The sequence below is a fragment of the Cynocephalus volans genome, unplaced genomic scaffold, assembly GCF_027409185.1.
Source record: "Cynocephalus volans isolate mCynVol1 unplaced genomic scaffold, mCynVol1.pri scaffold_35, whole genome shotgun sequence".
Classification (NCBI taxonomy): domain Eukaryota; kingdom Metazoa; phylum Chordata; class Mammalia; order Dermoptera; family Cynocephalidae; genus Cynocephalus; species Cynocephalus volans.
Genome location: NW_026902463.1, coordinates 1,563,030 through 1,578,526, shown reverse-complemented (window position 1 = coordinate 1,578,526; position 15,497 = coordinate 1,563,030).

The window sequence follows — 15,497 nt, the reverse complement described above, 5'->3', positions numbered from 1 at the left end:
CACAGAAATCGCCAGGATCCCAAGTCTAGAATATTCCTAAGCCGATAACTGATGCCACATTAAGAGACTAACGGGTCATCTCTGACTACTTCAGCACACACTGCTGTTAAATTAAATGCAAGGCATGTGGACCAGGAAGTGAGAAAGCCACACTGGAACCACTCAACATGTGTGCTGTCTAATTATGGACAGAATTTAAAATACCTACAGAAAGTCATCCTAAGACTATGCAGAAAGCAAAAAGAAGTTGAACGGCATGTGTCCCACGTATAAATGCACTTAGCTGCTGGTCCTGAGCTCTCCAGGTGGAAAGTTTTCTTTCCTGGCTGCTTGTCACAGCTCCCCAGCTGAGCATTCCCGGGGTCCCACCTTCACGCTGTGAGGTCCCCCTCTCAGCGTCATCAGGCTTGACTCGCTCATGTGTGCTGACCATGGGAAGGCATGGCCACCCAACACCCAGCTCATTCGGTGCCCGCCATGGCCTAAGCAGGATCTCTTGGAGATGGAGAGCACCTGTGAGCCCACAGCTCAGGGCAGGGCCACCACACATTTCAAAGGGCCCGGGGGGTGGAAGATGCTTACGATCCAGTCCAGTGAGGTGACATCTTTGTTACTGGGGACATCGTGTCCCCCCTCCCGTATATATTGCCTCAGTACAAGCTGGGTAGAGTCCCCGTTGCTGTGTTCATTAAGGTTCCATATCCTGGCCGTCGAGTCTCCAGATCTGCAGAATAAAAACACATGCACGTCGGCTCTTGGTGGGAACAGTTCTTTCCCCCCCTCCCATCCACCCCCCTCCCCTTCTTCCCACCTCTGCATTTAGCAGTTTTAAATGTCTTTGCTCCCCATCCCATGGAGAACACGGCGTGGAATGTCGACTTCACAATCCGAGACACACAGAGCTTTGGACTTCACAGGACCCACTAGGGATCTGCTCATGTCGGGAAGACATGACACACGAGGTCAGACAACAGCACGTGTCCCTTGAGGCAGAATGCCAGAGACGAGCAGGGGTTCCCCTGACCCTGGAGCATCCCCCACCTGACATCCTCACCCAGAAGCCAGCAGATCACTGACAGGGTTCCAGGCACAAATGAACAACTTGGACTCATGGCCCCGAAGGACTGTGGCTATGTTGGGTGGAATCTCAATGTCCCCATCAATTTGCATGGCCTTCGAGTGATTATCTGTTGTAGGAAACACAAAAAGGCACGTGGCTCATCAATAAAAAGGAAACTCATTCTCAGGGGGCTTCTGTTTTAGGAAAACTTTGTTTTTATATACTAGGCGATACCATCTCTGATGATTATAACTAAATCATGGCTTTGTGTGATTGGGTATTATATGTCTCTTTGTATTTTGCCAGTCTTCAAATTTGAGTGAGGAATACACTAAATTAATCCTTAAAACTGGGGCCAGTCAACTATGGCCCATGGGCCAAAACCTAGCCTGGTGCAGCCTCTCCTCATAAATAACGTTTAAGTTATTTACTGACGCCCACATATTTAGGCATTACCTGCAGCGACTGTTATGGTGTGAACCGTGTCCCCAGCACCTCACACAGTGACTGTATTTTGGGGACGGGGTCTTTAAAGAGGTGATTAAGGTAAAATGAGGTTGCTAGATTGGGTTTAAATCCAATATGACTGATGTCCTTATAAGGAGAGGAGATTAGGACACAGACACACACAGAGGGATGAACATGTGAGGACACAGGGAGAAGATGGTGTCTACTAGCCAAGGAGAGAGGACTAAGGAGGAACCAGGCTGCCCTGCCTTGAGCTCAGACTTGCATCCTGCAGGCCTGCAGGGAGAAATGTCTGCTGTTCCTGCCGCAGATCTGCGGTGCTCTGTCTCAGCAGCCCGAGCAGAAGAGGACAGCTGCTACGGCATTTCAAGACAAAATTGGGTCACTGTGACAGAGACTGCCTGTCCCTGAATGCCTGTGACAGCCACTGTCTGGCCCCTTAGGGAAAGTTTAGTAGCCCCTGCTTTACAGGAAAGAGAAGGCAGAGGTCCAATGTAACTAGCACACAGTCAGCAGCAGCTGACAGTTTTGTAATGCAGTGTAGAGTTGAGTCTGCTGTTACATCTTCTTGTTCAGGTATTTTGGTGGAAAACCCCAGGAAGAGAAGGACTCACTTCTCAGTGGCAGGTAACCTAAGATCCACTGCTTCTGGGTCAACACATAAAAATATGAAAATGCCTGGTGACCCTTGCTTGGATTGAGAAGCCTGACACAAAATCTTCACAGCCTACCCTCAGGAACAGTGGGGCTGTGAAAAAACCCTACTTCTTTTATGCTTCCCAAATTCCCATGTGGCTGGGAGAAGATGAAGATAAGCAAAATGATCTTCCATGTTTGGTGGATCCATCCCCTGGTGATGGCGAGAGGACAGCTGGCATCCTAGCCAGCCATGCCGTGGGGGCCTGGGACTCTGTAGAGGCGTGCAGAGTAGGCTGTCACCTGCTCACTTATCCACAGGCAGCCGTGGCACGCTCCAGCCCCAACAGGCTGGTCTGCAGACCAGGCGTGAGGTACTGAGAAGGGGGTTGAGCTGGCTGCTGCAGAAATTAAGAGCAGTGAGCGAGGGTGTGTTAGCCACGTGCACCAGCAAGAGAAGGAGGCTGGGCTCCCTGGGGCAGGGGTCAGTGCCCAGACGCAGCCTAGGCAGAAGAACTCCCACTCCCACGGCCACAGCAGGGAACAGCCTCCAGAGGAACAGACCAGAGATGGGGAACTGGCAAGGAGCCGACCTCAGACCAGAGGGATGGCAGAATGGCTCAGGTCCTTGATGGAGCACAGGCATGCCTTGCATTCTGACTTTGGGTCCCAGGACATGGCACCTCTTTTGTCTCTGTTGTTCTAGTTTTAAATAGATTTTCTGATGTGGGAGTTAGTTGGTGGAAGGTGCACCGGGCCTGAGCAAGTTTTGTGATATGATTGTCGAGCTCTGACTCATCTGCTGCATACTCTTGGGCGATTAGCTAACAGGTCTAACCTCCCGGGGTTTTGCAATGACCAAGTAAGATGATGCCTGGTGTTCGGGGCGTGGTGCCCTTGCACTGACCATGGGCTCGACTACTAGACCATAATTTGGCTGAAAACCCTCTGCATGGAAGGCTGAGAGAGATACTTGCTTATGTTGGACAGTGATCATCTGGTACTTGTCCCTGTTACACGCGAGCCCTCAGGAGCAGGGCAGCAGGATTTCATAAAATCCAGGATGTGTGTCGAGAAGGTCATGTCTAAGGATTTTGCTGACAAACAGGGAATGTGAAGGTCTTCCGGCCATAGAGTAAGCAAGCCCTGGAAAGCAACTTGTGAGAAGTTGACAGCAGGCAGATCTCTAAGAAGTCGTTGCATTCGCCCAGCTTTAGAAGCACAATAAAGCGCGAGAAGCCCCACACTTAATTATTGCGTGTGCTCGTTCTCCTCCCCATTGACCGTGGCCTCTCCGTTCTTTGGTGTATTTTGCTGGGAAACTGCTGCCGGCGCTGCCGTGGCTGCCGTGGCTGCTGCTGCAACCTCTGCTGCTGTCGCTGCGGCCGCCGCACTGGCCTGTTGCTGCGCGAGCTTCTCGCGGAACGCCTGCTGCCGCGTCTGCACCACGTCGGGCATCACAGCGTCTATCAGGGACAGGGACTCTATGGGGCTGCCGTCAAACACCGTGCCATCCTGAGAAAGTAAGCCAAGGGCAGCCGTCAGCAACCGCAAGAGGACCTCGAGGACCAGACTCTGCCTTCCAGGTGGGAGAGGTGCAGGAAGGTGGCCCAGAAACAGAGACGCCTGGGAGCTCAGGGGCTGGGGTCGGGGGTCGGCGGCATCAAGCAGGTGCCCGGACTGTAGGGGCAGGGCAGAGGGACTCCCTGGTGGGCCAAGGACAGGGAGGTGGACAAGGGGAACCATCGATGAAGAACTAGGTATGGTGGCTGTCTCGAGGGAGACCTGATATTTGGTGTCAACCTGAACTGGGGCATTAAGGACATGTGAACGTGTCTCCTTTATTCCTAGACAAAAGTGCTATATCCCTGATGGAAGGATTCTCAACAGGGGCAGGTGTGTGTGTATGGGGGGAGTAATTTTGTCCCCTTGGGGGACATCAGGGAATTACTGGAGACATTTTTCATTGTCATCACTTGGCAGGGAGTCTACTGACAGCTGGTGGGTGGAGACCAGGGATGCTGGTCCACATCCTCCAGTGCACAGGACAGTCCCCACTACAGAGCAGGGTCCAGCCACATATGTACATAGTGCTGAACAGGAGAAACCCCGTCTGGTGCCACGGCAAGTGTGGAATCTCTTAGTACCCACTTTTGTGGGAGGAGTAAGTCTTTGGAATCATTGGCCCCGATTTAGAGATGCCTGCAGCATTCAGGATTTCCTTCCTGGTGCACGTGCCCATCTGATCTAATAAAATAAGCACTTGCAGCTACTTGAAACGATGCCCTGGGTTCAGGGTTTAGACCGAATACAGCCACAATACAAGCGACAATGACCTCGTTTACTTCTGATTCATATATATATATATATATATATATATATATATATATATATATATATATATATATATATATATATATATATATATATATATATATATATATATATATATATATATATATATATATATATATATATATATATATATATATATATATATATATATATATATATATTTTTTTTTTTTTTTTTTTTTTTAAAGATAACCGGTAAGGGGATCACCCTTGACTTGGTGTTGTCAAAACCATGCTGTACTGAGGGAGCTCCAGTCTGGGCCTCTGATTCACATTTTTGTCTGAACATCCTTCGATTCTCTGGTACTATCAAAAACATTTCTGTACACACTTAAAAGTAAGACGTGCTTTCTAAATACTCGAATCACATGAAACCCGCAGTGCTCCAGGTGCTGCCTGGTGGACGGACAAACACATTTTTGTGTGCTCTGAACTTGAGGAAGGCAGGACAGAACTGGGACACGTGGACTCATCCGTGTGGGACTCAGCTGAATCCCGAGAGCACAGATGAAGGGGCCAGGGAAGAGAAGGGATCTGTTTAAATCCCAAATAACTGACTTTCAAAATTTCTATCAAATCGGCACAGCCCCAATCTAGAAGGTGGCAGGGGATACAAGAGAATCTGTATCATTTTAATTGATGGTTTTTGTTCCATTCTTCCCCGGATCAGCTCCACAAAGAGCACAGTCGTGAAACCAGCACCTGAAGTCACTTTAACACAGGGCCATCATCTCTCTGTCCCTGACTGTCCCTCTGGTTATGCCCTCTGTCAGGCTCCCAGGAATGCTTGGAACCAGAAGCGTTTCACAGTGTGAAATTTTTTCTGAGTTTGGAATACTTGCATTATACTTACTGGTTATTCACCCCAAATCTGAAATCCAAAATCTGAAATGCTCAAGTGAGCATTTCTTCTGAGGATCACATTGATGCTCAAAAACTTCAGATTTTGGAACATTTAGGACTTCGGATTTGGGATGCTCAAAGTGTAACAAAAACCAAACAAGCAACCCCAGCTTGCTCTCAGATGCCTGCAGGAAGCACACGCGGGCTTTGGACCGGAGTCCCGAGCCCCCCGCTGCTGGGAAGCCCAGCCCCGCAAACATCACGTACCTCGTTGATGCTGATCTCAGCCTCCACGTACTGCAGCCCCTTCTGCAAGATGGAGATGAGGGCGGCGGGCGGCACCAGCGTCCCGTTGATGTTGGACTGGCTGATGTGGCTCTCGATCCCAAACGTGAAGGCTGAGTGCGAAAAACCTGCCGCGAGAGGGAGGCCAGGCAGGTGAGACCAGAGCAGGAAGAGCGGGCAGAGCCAGCAAGCTCTGAGGGGGGCAGCGCGGATTTCAACCACGCTTCATTAACGGGGTGGACACTGCTGCAGGACTGCGGCTTCCGATGTGGGGTCAGGCAGGCAGGAAATGGCAGGGGGAGAGAGACGAGTGTGAGATCAAGGAAGACTGGGGAAGGGATGAGGTTCCTTCATGGGAGGACCCTTTCAGTGCTATTAAGAAGCAAAAGGGAACAGAGTGGAGGCTGCCCCACGTGCCCTGGATGGCTGTCTCTTGCAGAAATCCAACTCTGGGAGTCCCCCGACCCATCGGTTCACATATTCTTTGCGGGAGCTCAGTGCCGCAGCCTCTCTGTGTCCCCTTCCTCCCCCAATGTGTCTCCGTTACTGCCTGTGTGGGAAGCTGCTTGGCAACTCAAAGGAATTTTGGATGAAGGTTTTTAAGGAAAAGTTCAGGAGAGCCAGGATGGCTACTGCGTGTGGATGACAGCGGCGTTTCGAAAAGAAGGCAGTGGCATGAGGCATGGAAGGAGGTGCTGGGGGTCCACGTAGGGGTCTGAGGGCAGTGGGGAAGCTGCAACACCCCCTCCTCAAGGAAAGGAAAGTGGCCCCCTGCTGTCGGTGGGGGGATCTGTGCAGCTACAGGTAAAACAGGCAGCCCAGTCGGTGGGGCTTGATCGCCCCGTGTGGACCACAGGCGGCCCTGGGGTGCTCGAGGGCTCGTAAACCCAGGGAGGTGAATGCTGTAGGGGCATCCGAGTAACCTGGACCTCCATGCTCGGCTCCCCGGCCAGAGGTGGGGCAGGGCCTCTCACTCCGTTTCTATTGTCTGCTGATCGGGCAGCAAGGGTTCTCAAAGTGACCACTCCTCCTGACTTGGTTCTGCCCACTGTTTGTGGCGACGTTGCCGGTTTGCAGGCTTAGCCCTGGTTACCCGAGCAGGTGGGTGCCTTTCCACCTGGCCTGGCGATTGCTTCCCTTCCACCCTCCCTCAGTCACCCAAACAGACAGCGGGATCAGGGGCGTGAGGGCTTGGCTCTCATCAGATGCAATATCATCAGTCCTGCTGCCTCCCGTTACCCAAATCGAACTGACTTTGCAATAAACCAAAGTCTCACTAGATGGGAGCACACCTCCATGCAAGGAGGCGTCTGTGTCTGTGCTCTCCTGCCCCGTTCCCTTCTCACTTCCCTGTCCACTCGCTCCTCCCCAACCCACCCCGTCCCTCCCTCATCTCCCGGTAATAACGGATGTGTAAAATAGGTAGTTTATATTGACGGGACGGAACAAACGTGGTAGATGTCATTAATTCTGCACTCAGTTGCATACAGCCCTGTAATTCTTTACAAAACCATACATAAATTAGGTTGCAAGGCTTCCTCTCTTCTGCGTTTTTAGAGGATACAAGCACAGGCCCTTTACAGTAGACCTTACCTTTCCCTTCTCCCCTGTTTTTTTTCTCTTTACCCACCTTCCTTTCCCTGACCCACTCCTAGCAAAACAAAACAAGCCACCCCTGCGTTCAACCAGTGACTCCCCTGTATCTCCACCATGCTCTGCAGCGTTATAGCTCCAGGCTTTCCTCGTCCAGGTTTCCAGCATTGCTGATCAATGGATGGAGGGCTATGTCTCATCCTCCTGGTATCCTGAAAAGACCTCATGCAGGGCTATGACACTGTGCTCCAAAGCTTTGTTACTTCAAATATTACTGATTTTGCGAGTGTGCTATAAATTGCCATTACCCCCAGATACTACATCCTGTGTGAGTCTGTACGTCTGCCTGGCAACTCTGGCCGGTCTTTTACCATTGGGACCTAGGAGCTGCCTCCCTGTGATTCTGACTCTTGTCCCTGTGCCGACAAGTGGCCCAGCTTCCACTAGCAACACTGTGGCCCAGACTGAGGCTCTAGGTTTGCTAGTGAGCTGGCTGGAATGAGGTGTTCTCTTGAGTGATCTGAGCCTTGAGTGATTCAGTGCCCCTCTTTTTTCCTGTAAGGTTTGTACATTTTGAGTCCAGAGACTATCATGTACTTTCTCTTTCCTGTGAGTTTTCCAGGCATTTAAAAGTGATCTTTCCCCTAGCTTTGCCTCTCAGTCCATCTTTGACCCTCTCTAGCCAGCAGAATTTTGCACTTTGAGCTCTAAGTCCTTCAGGCACACACAGCATTTGCTTTGGTCTTCCATGCATGTGATTTCTCCTCCTTGGAATGTCTTAGAGAATATGTTCTAGAGTGGGATTGTCCAAACTTTTAAACCCAGGGCTCTGTCCACAAGGGTAAAAATGCCACATGCTTCTGTAGTGTGCAAAATTAAAACATATATAGTGTGACTACTAATTGAGAGGAAAAGCACTGCTTTTTTCAGGCTACAGAAGGGATTGTACTGGCAAGTGGCAGAGCAAACAAAGTCGATTTCAATCCTTCCACGGCCTCGTGCTGGGACTTGCTTACAAAGCCCTCTGAGGCTGATCCAGTTGGTGAGAGAATGCTCTTGGATAGAGAGGAGGGGCAATGAGGGGCCCACTTTGCAATGCATGGTGGACAGTATTCCTTCCTCTACATCCCTGCTGTTTGGCTTGTTCTGTCCTGTTGGACAATGAGATTGAACCTTAAAAGTGACTCTCCTTGGGCTGGCCTGTTAGCTCACCACAATGTGGCCGCAAATCCCTCTTGTGCAAGCAATCTAAGACTGAGGCATAGCACAGTAAGAAGCGATCCAAGAGAGAGGCAGAGGCATTCACAGACCTTTCCCAAAACTGAGCACGTGTTAAGCTACAATGAACATATGAATCATACAAAATAAAAAATGTCTTTTGGAACCTAAGTGTCAGTCAGAAGTGACAGATGACCACTTGTCTATATTCTACCGGTCATGCAGATCAGGCCTGAAAGAATGTGGGTGGGAATTACACAGAGTGTGGATAGCAGGAGTTGGGAACCATTGGGGACCACCTTGGAGGCTGTAAACTCTTGCATACATGAGAAATGTCAACCTTAAGTAATTAAAGAAATACGAAGGAAAACAGGATATATGTGATTCTTCACCTTTTAGAAATGTAGCAAAGGTCAAAACCAACAGTAAATGTTCATTCTAATAGGACATAAATTTGGTGTTACATGTCCAGAACACAGTTTAGCTTTACATATAGGAAGCCTGAGGAATGCAAGTGCCCGATGAATTAGTAATTTCAAGACTTCAAATGTTTCCTATGGATCTAACCATCTGCTGAAATGATTAAGGTTTTAACAAGCCTATACATCACAATATTCTCAGTAATAGCAAAGAGTTAATAAACCAGTCCACAGTAGGGAAACTGTTTAAATTATGATTCATCCTTTCAATAGGATAGATTGGAAGCATTAAAAATTACTTGTGGGAAAGTTATTTATTTCCAGGAAAAAGGATTCGTACAATATGCTGATCCAAGCAGGTCACAGATGGAGATGTATTCCATTACGTCTATAAGGTGATTATAATTTGTGTTTCTATACAGATGTGTTTACATGCCTAGAAGATATACATGAACCTGTTTAATGGGCACCTCGGGGTGGGCGAGATTTGGGATATGTTTCACTTCACTTTGCTCATCTTCATTTCTTATTTCTCTGCTGTGTATTGCTTTTATAAATAAGGGTTATTGTTCAGGTTAGGATTATGGTTCGGGATAGGTCTCAGGTTTGGTTAGGTGTTAGGGTGAGTGTAAGGGTTGGTTTCGGGGGCAGTTTCGGGTTTTGGTTCTGCTTCGGGTTCGGGTTAGTGTTAGGGTTTGGGTTTTCTTTCCAGTTTGGGTTAGGGTTACGGTAGTTTGAGGGTTCCGGTTTTGCTTTGGGGACTGGATAGGGTTTGGTTTAGGGTTCGGGTTCTGTTTTGGGTTCGGGTTCGGGTTCGGGTTCGGGTTAGGGTTATTGTTAGGTTTAGGGATTGTGTTTAGGGTTAGGGTTCTTGTTATCGTTCAGGTTTGCCTTACGGATAGGCTTAGGTGTAGTGTTAGGTTTAGGGTTTAGGTTAGGGTTAGGGTTAGGGGGAGGGTTTTCTTTCGGGTTCGGATTATGGTTAGGTTAGTGTTACAGTTCCGGTTTTGGTTCAGGTACTGGTTACTGTATGGTTTAGGATTAAAGTTCTGGTTTGGGTTAGGATTAGGATTAGAATTAGGGTTATGGTTATTGATAGGGTTAGGGTTAGGGTTCGTGTTAGTGTTCTGGTTTGTGTTTCGTTTAGGTTTAGGGTTAGTGTTAGGGTAAGTTGTTGGGTTAGTGTTGGGGTTCGGGTTAGTGTTCGGGTTCGGGATAGTGTTAGGGACAGGGTTATGGTTAGGCTTAGGGTTAGGATTGTGTTCGGGTTAGGGGTTTGGGTAGGGATAGCGTTGGGTTAGTGTTAGTTTTCGGGTTATTCTTCGGGTGAGGGTTAGGGTATGGGATCGGATTCAGGTTAGGTTTTCCGTTCGTTTTGGGGTTAGGGTTAGTATTCATTTTAGTGTTCGGTTTCAGTTAAGTGTTAGGGTTAGGGTCAGGATTAGGGTGAGGTTTAGGTGTTGGGTTTGGGTTAGTATGAGAGTTTGGGTTCGGGTTCGGGTCAGGTTCAGGTTCAGGTTAGGGTTGGGATTTGTGTTAGATTTACGGTTAAGGTTAGGCTTGTAGTTTGTGTTCATTTTTGTGTTAGGGTTCCTTTTAGGGTTCGGGTTAGGGTGATAGTAGGGTTTGGGTTCTGGTTCGGATTCGGGTTCATGTTACGGTAAGGGTTAGTTTTAGGTTTCAGCTAAGGCTTTGGATTTGGTTTAGGGTTAGGGTTATGTTTAGGGTTCTGGTTCGGATTAGGGCTTGAGTTACTTTTTGGTTTTGTGTTATGGTTCAGGTTAGTGATAGGGGTAGGGGTAGGGTTAGGTTTCGGTTTATGGTTAGAGTTAGGATGAGGGTTAGGGTTCGTGTTAGGGTTAGGGCCCAGGTTAAGGTTAGAGCTTTGGTTAGTGTTAGGGTGCAGGTTAGGTTTATGTTTAGGTTTAGGGTTCTGGTCCAGGTTAGGTTTCTGGTTAGGGTTAGGGTTAGGGTTATGCCTGGAGTTTGGGTTAGGTTTAGATTTCTGGTTCGAGTTCTAATTCGGGTCAGGGTTTTGGTTAGGGCTCGGTTTAGGGTTCGGGTTTGGGTTAGGGTTAGTGTTAAGTTTAGTATTCCATTAGGATTAGGGATCGGTTCCTTTGTAGGGTCAGAGTTAGTGTACAGGTTCAGGTTCGGGATCAGTTCAGGGTTAGGATTAGGGTTAGGTTTAGGGCTAGGATTAGGGTTACAGTTCGGTTTAGACTTAGGTTGAAGGTTAGGGTTAGGGTTCAGGTTCAGGTTAGGGTTCAGGTAATGGTTAGGGTTAGGATTCTGGTCTAGATGTGGGTTAGTGTTAGGGTTAGTTTTAGGGTTAGGGGTAGGGTATGGGTTAGGGTTAGGTATCGGGTTTTGGTTACATTTAGGTTAAGGGTTAATGTTCGGATTCTGGTTAGGTTTAGCATTAGGGTTATGGTTAGGTTTAGGTTACGGGTTAGGGTTCTGTTTATGGTTAGGTTTATGGTCCATGTTCAGGTTCTAGTTCGTGTTTGGGTTCGGGGTAAGGGTTAGTGGTCGGGTTCGCATTCGGGTTAGGGTTAGGGGTAGGGGTACCATTAGGCTTCGATTTAGGGTTAGGGTTAAGGTTCCGTTTGGGGATACGATTCGGGTTCGGGTTAGGTTTATGGTTAGGGTTCAGGTTAGGGTTACCCTTTGTGTTCGGCTTCTGGTTAGGTTTAGGTTTAGGGTTAGGGATCGGGTTCTGTTTATGTTTAGGGATACGGTTAGGATCAGGTTTTCAGTTCGGGTTTCTGTTAGGGTTAGGCCTAGTGTTATGGTTCAGATTCGAGTTCGAGTTGGGTTCGGTTTAGGGTTGGGGTTCAGGTTCGGTTTTGGGTTCTGGTTAGCATTAGGGTTAGGGTTGGGTTTCGAGTTCGGGGTCAGATTCGGGTAACGGTTAGGGTTAGGGTTATGGTTTTGGTTAGGGTTTGGGTTCGGATTAGGGTTTCAGTTAGGCTTAGGGTTAGGGTTAGTGTTAGGGTTTTGGTTAGGGTTCAGGTTGGGTGTAGGGTTAGGGATTGGGTTCGGGGTCAGGTTTGGGTCTGGGTCAGGGACAGGGCTAGGTTTAGGATTAGCATTCAGTTTCCAATTAGAGTTACAATTAGGCTTAGGGTTGTGGTCAGGGTCCTGGTTAGGCTTATGGTGAGGGTTATTGTTAGGGCTCTGGTTACGGTTAGAGTTAGTGCTAGGTTTCGGCTTTTAGTTCAGGTTCAGTTTCGGGTCAGGTCAAGGTTAGTGTTAGTGTTAGGGTTCGGGTTATGGTAATGGTTTGGGTTTAGGTTGGGGTTAGTGTTAGGCTTAGGGTTAGGGTTAGGGTTAACATTAGTGTCCTGTTAGGGTTTGGATTATAGTTCGTGTTAGGTTTAGGATTAGGGGTAGCATGAGTGTTATCGTTAAATTAAGGGTTCAGGTTACAGTTAGGGTTACGGTTTAAGTTCAGGTTAGGGTTATGGTTAGAGTAACGGTTACGTACAGGGTTAGAGTTAATGTTACGATTAAGGATAGGCTTCGATTCTGGGTTAGGTTTTGGATTCTGGTTAGGGTTCAGGTTTCGGTTAGGTTCGGGTTTGGGTTAGGGTTAGGTTGATGGTTAGGGTAAGGGGTTGGATTTGGTATCTTGTAATGTTTTGTTTTGGATAAGGGTTATGTTTAGGTTTAAGTTGAGGGTTATTGTTGGAGTTCTAGTTAGGATTAGGGTTAGTGACAGAGTTATGGCTCGGGCTCGGTTTAGTGTTAAGTTTGGGTTTAGGGTTCGGTTTCAGGTTATGGTTAGGGTTCAGGTTAGGGTTAGGGTTAGTGATTGGGTGCCGGTTTGGGTTCAGGTTAGGGTGTGGGTAATGTTTAGGTTTATTGGTTGAGTTAGGGTTAGGGATTGGTTTAGTGTTCGGTTTTGTGTTATGGTTATGTTTAGGGTTAGGTTTCGGTTTAGGGTTAGAGTTAGGATTGGGTTCGGGTTAGATTTGTGGTTAGGGTAGGGTTAGGATTAGGGTTAGGGGTTATTTTTAGGGTTAGTGTTAGGGTTAGGGTTAGGGCTAGTGTAAGGGTTAGGGGTTAGGGGTTAGGGTTAATTTTAGTGTTAGGGTTAAGTTTAGGGTTAGGCTTCAAGTTCGCGTTAGTGTTCTTGTTAGGATTAGGGTTAGGGTGAGGTTTAGTGTTCGTTTTAGGGTTAGAATTAGATATTTGCTTAGTGTTAGGTTTAGGGTTATGGTTCGGTTTCATGTTCGTATTCAGGTGAGGTTTCAGGTTATGGTTCAGGTTTGGATTCCGGTATGGTTTCAGTTTATGGTTCGGGTTAGGGTAATGTTTAGGATTCAGGTTCGGATTAGAAATAAGGTTAGGTGACGCATTAGGGTTAGAGTTTGAGTTAGGGTTCGGTTTAAGGTTAGGGTTTGGGTACTAGGTAGAGATAGGTTTAGGATTCGGGTTAGTGTTAGTTTTAGGGTTAGTGTAACGATTAGTGTTAGAGTTCGGGTTAGGGTCCAGGTTAAGGTTAGTGTTTGGCTTCGGGTTAAGGGTTGCGCTAGGGTTAGGGTTCAGGTTAGGGTTCAGGGTCAGTTTAGGGTTAGTGTTATTGTTAGGGTTAGGCTTAGACTTAGGGTTAGGTTTAGGGTTCGGATTGGGGTAGGCTTCGTCTTCGGCTTAGGGATATGTTTAGGGTTTGGGTTACATTAAGGTGTAGGGTTATGGTTAGTGTTCGGTTTAGGGTTAGATTTTGGGTTAGGGTTTGGGTTAGGGTAAGGGTTAGGGTTCGTTTCAGGGCACAGGTTAGTTTTATGGTTCTCTCTAGGTTTAGGATTACATTTCAGGTTAGGGTTAGATTTATGGTTCATTTTAGGGTTAAGGGTAGCTTTAGGGTTAGGATTACGGATAGGGTTAGGATTATGTTTAGTGTTATGGTTCTTCTTCAGGTTAGGTCTCTGGTTAGGGTTAGGGTTAGTTTTGGGTTTTGGGCTAGGGTTAGGGTAGGGTTCAGGTTAGGATCCAGGACAGAGTTAGGTTAGGGTTAGGGTTAGGGCTCGGATTAGGGTTCTGGTTTGTTTAAAGTTTAGACTTATGGTTAAGTTTACGGTTAGCATTCGGGTTGTGGTTATGGTTAGGGTTCAGGTTCAGGTTAGTTTACTGGTTAGGGTTAGGGTTGGGGTTTCGGTTCACGGTTTGGTTAGGTATAGGGTTAGTGTAAGTGTTAGGTTAAGTATTATTGTTAGGGTTAATGTTAGGGTTATGGTTCGGGGTAAGATAATGTTTAGGGTTAACGTTCGCGTTAGTGTTAGGCTTAGGGATATGGTTAGGTTTAATGGTAGGGTTCGTGTTCGGCTGTGTGTTCGGGTTTATGTTCGGGTTCGGGTTAGGGTTATGGTTAGTGTTCGGGTTTGGTTTAGGGTTCTGATTAGGGTAGGTTTCGGGTTCCGGTTTTGGTTCGGGTTTGGGTTATGTTTCGGGTTCGGGTTAGGATTAGAGATCGGCATAGGGTTACATTTAGGTTTACGGTTAGGGTTGGGTTTAGGGTTTGGTTTCCAGTTAGCTTTAGATTTATCGTTAGGGTTAGGGTTAGGGTTCGGCTTAGGGTTAGGTTTAAGGCTATGGTTATGATCCGGGTTCAGGTCGGGTTTGGGTTTCATGAAGGGTTAGGGTTAGCGTTAGGCGTCTGGTTCGAGTTCGGGTTAGACTTAGGGATAGGGTCAGTGTTGGGGTTAGGTTTGGTTTAGAGTACGGGTCAGTTTTAGGGTTTGTGTTCTGGTTTGGTTTCGAGTTCAAATTTGGCTTATGGCAGGGTTCCAGGTCCGGTTTTTGTTCAGGTTAAGGTTAGGGTTAAGGTTAGGGCTTGGGTAAGGTTTAGGGTTCAGGTTAGTGTTCGTGTTTGTGTTATGGCTAGGGTGAGTGTTAGGGTAAGGTTTAGGATAAGGGTTATTGTTCAGGTTAGGATTATGGTTCGGGATAGGTCTCAGGTTAGGTTAGGTGTTAGGGTGAGTGTAAGGGTTGGTTTCAGGGGCAGTTTCGGGTTTTGGTTCTGCTTCGGGTTCGGGTTAGTGTTAGGGTTTGGGTTTTCTTTCCAGTTCGGGTTAGGGTTATGGTAGTTTGAGGGTTCCGATTTTGGTTTGGGGTCTGGATAGGGTTTGTTTTAGGCTTCGGGTTCTGTTTTGGGTTCGGGTTCGGGTTCGGGTTCGGGTTATTTTTAGGTTTAGGGATTGTGTTTAGGATTAGGGTTCGTGTTATCGTTCAGGTTTGCCTTATGGTTAGGCTTAGAGGTAGTGTTAGGTTTAGGGTTTAGGTTAGGATTAGGGTTAGGGGGAGGGTTTTCTTTCGGTTTCAGATTATTGTTAGGTTAGTGTTATGGTTCTGTTCTTTCTATATATTTAACCATGTTATCTGCACAGAGGGACAAATTGACTTTCTCCTTTCCAACTTGGATGCCCTTTATCTCTTTCCCTTGCTCTATTCACAATTGCTAAGATTTGGAACCAACCTTAATGTCCATCAGTAGATAATTGGATAAAGAAAATATACATTGCACAATATTGCTCTGGTCAGAACTTCCAGTTCTATGTTAAATAAGAGTGGAGAGAGTCGGCATCCTTGTCTTGTTCCAGTTCCCCATTCAGTATG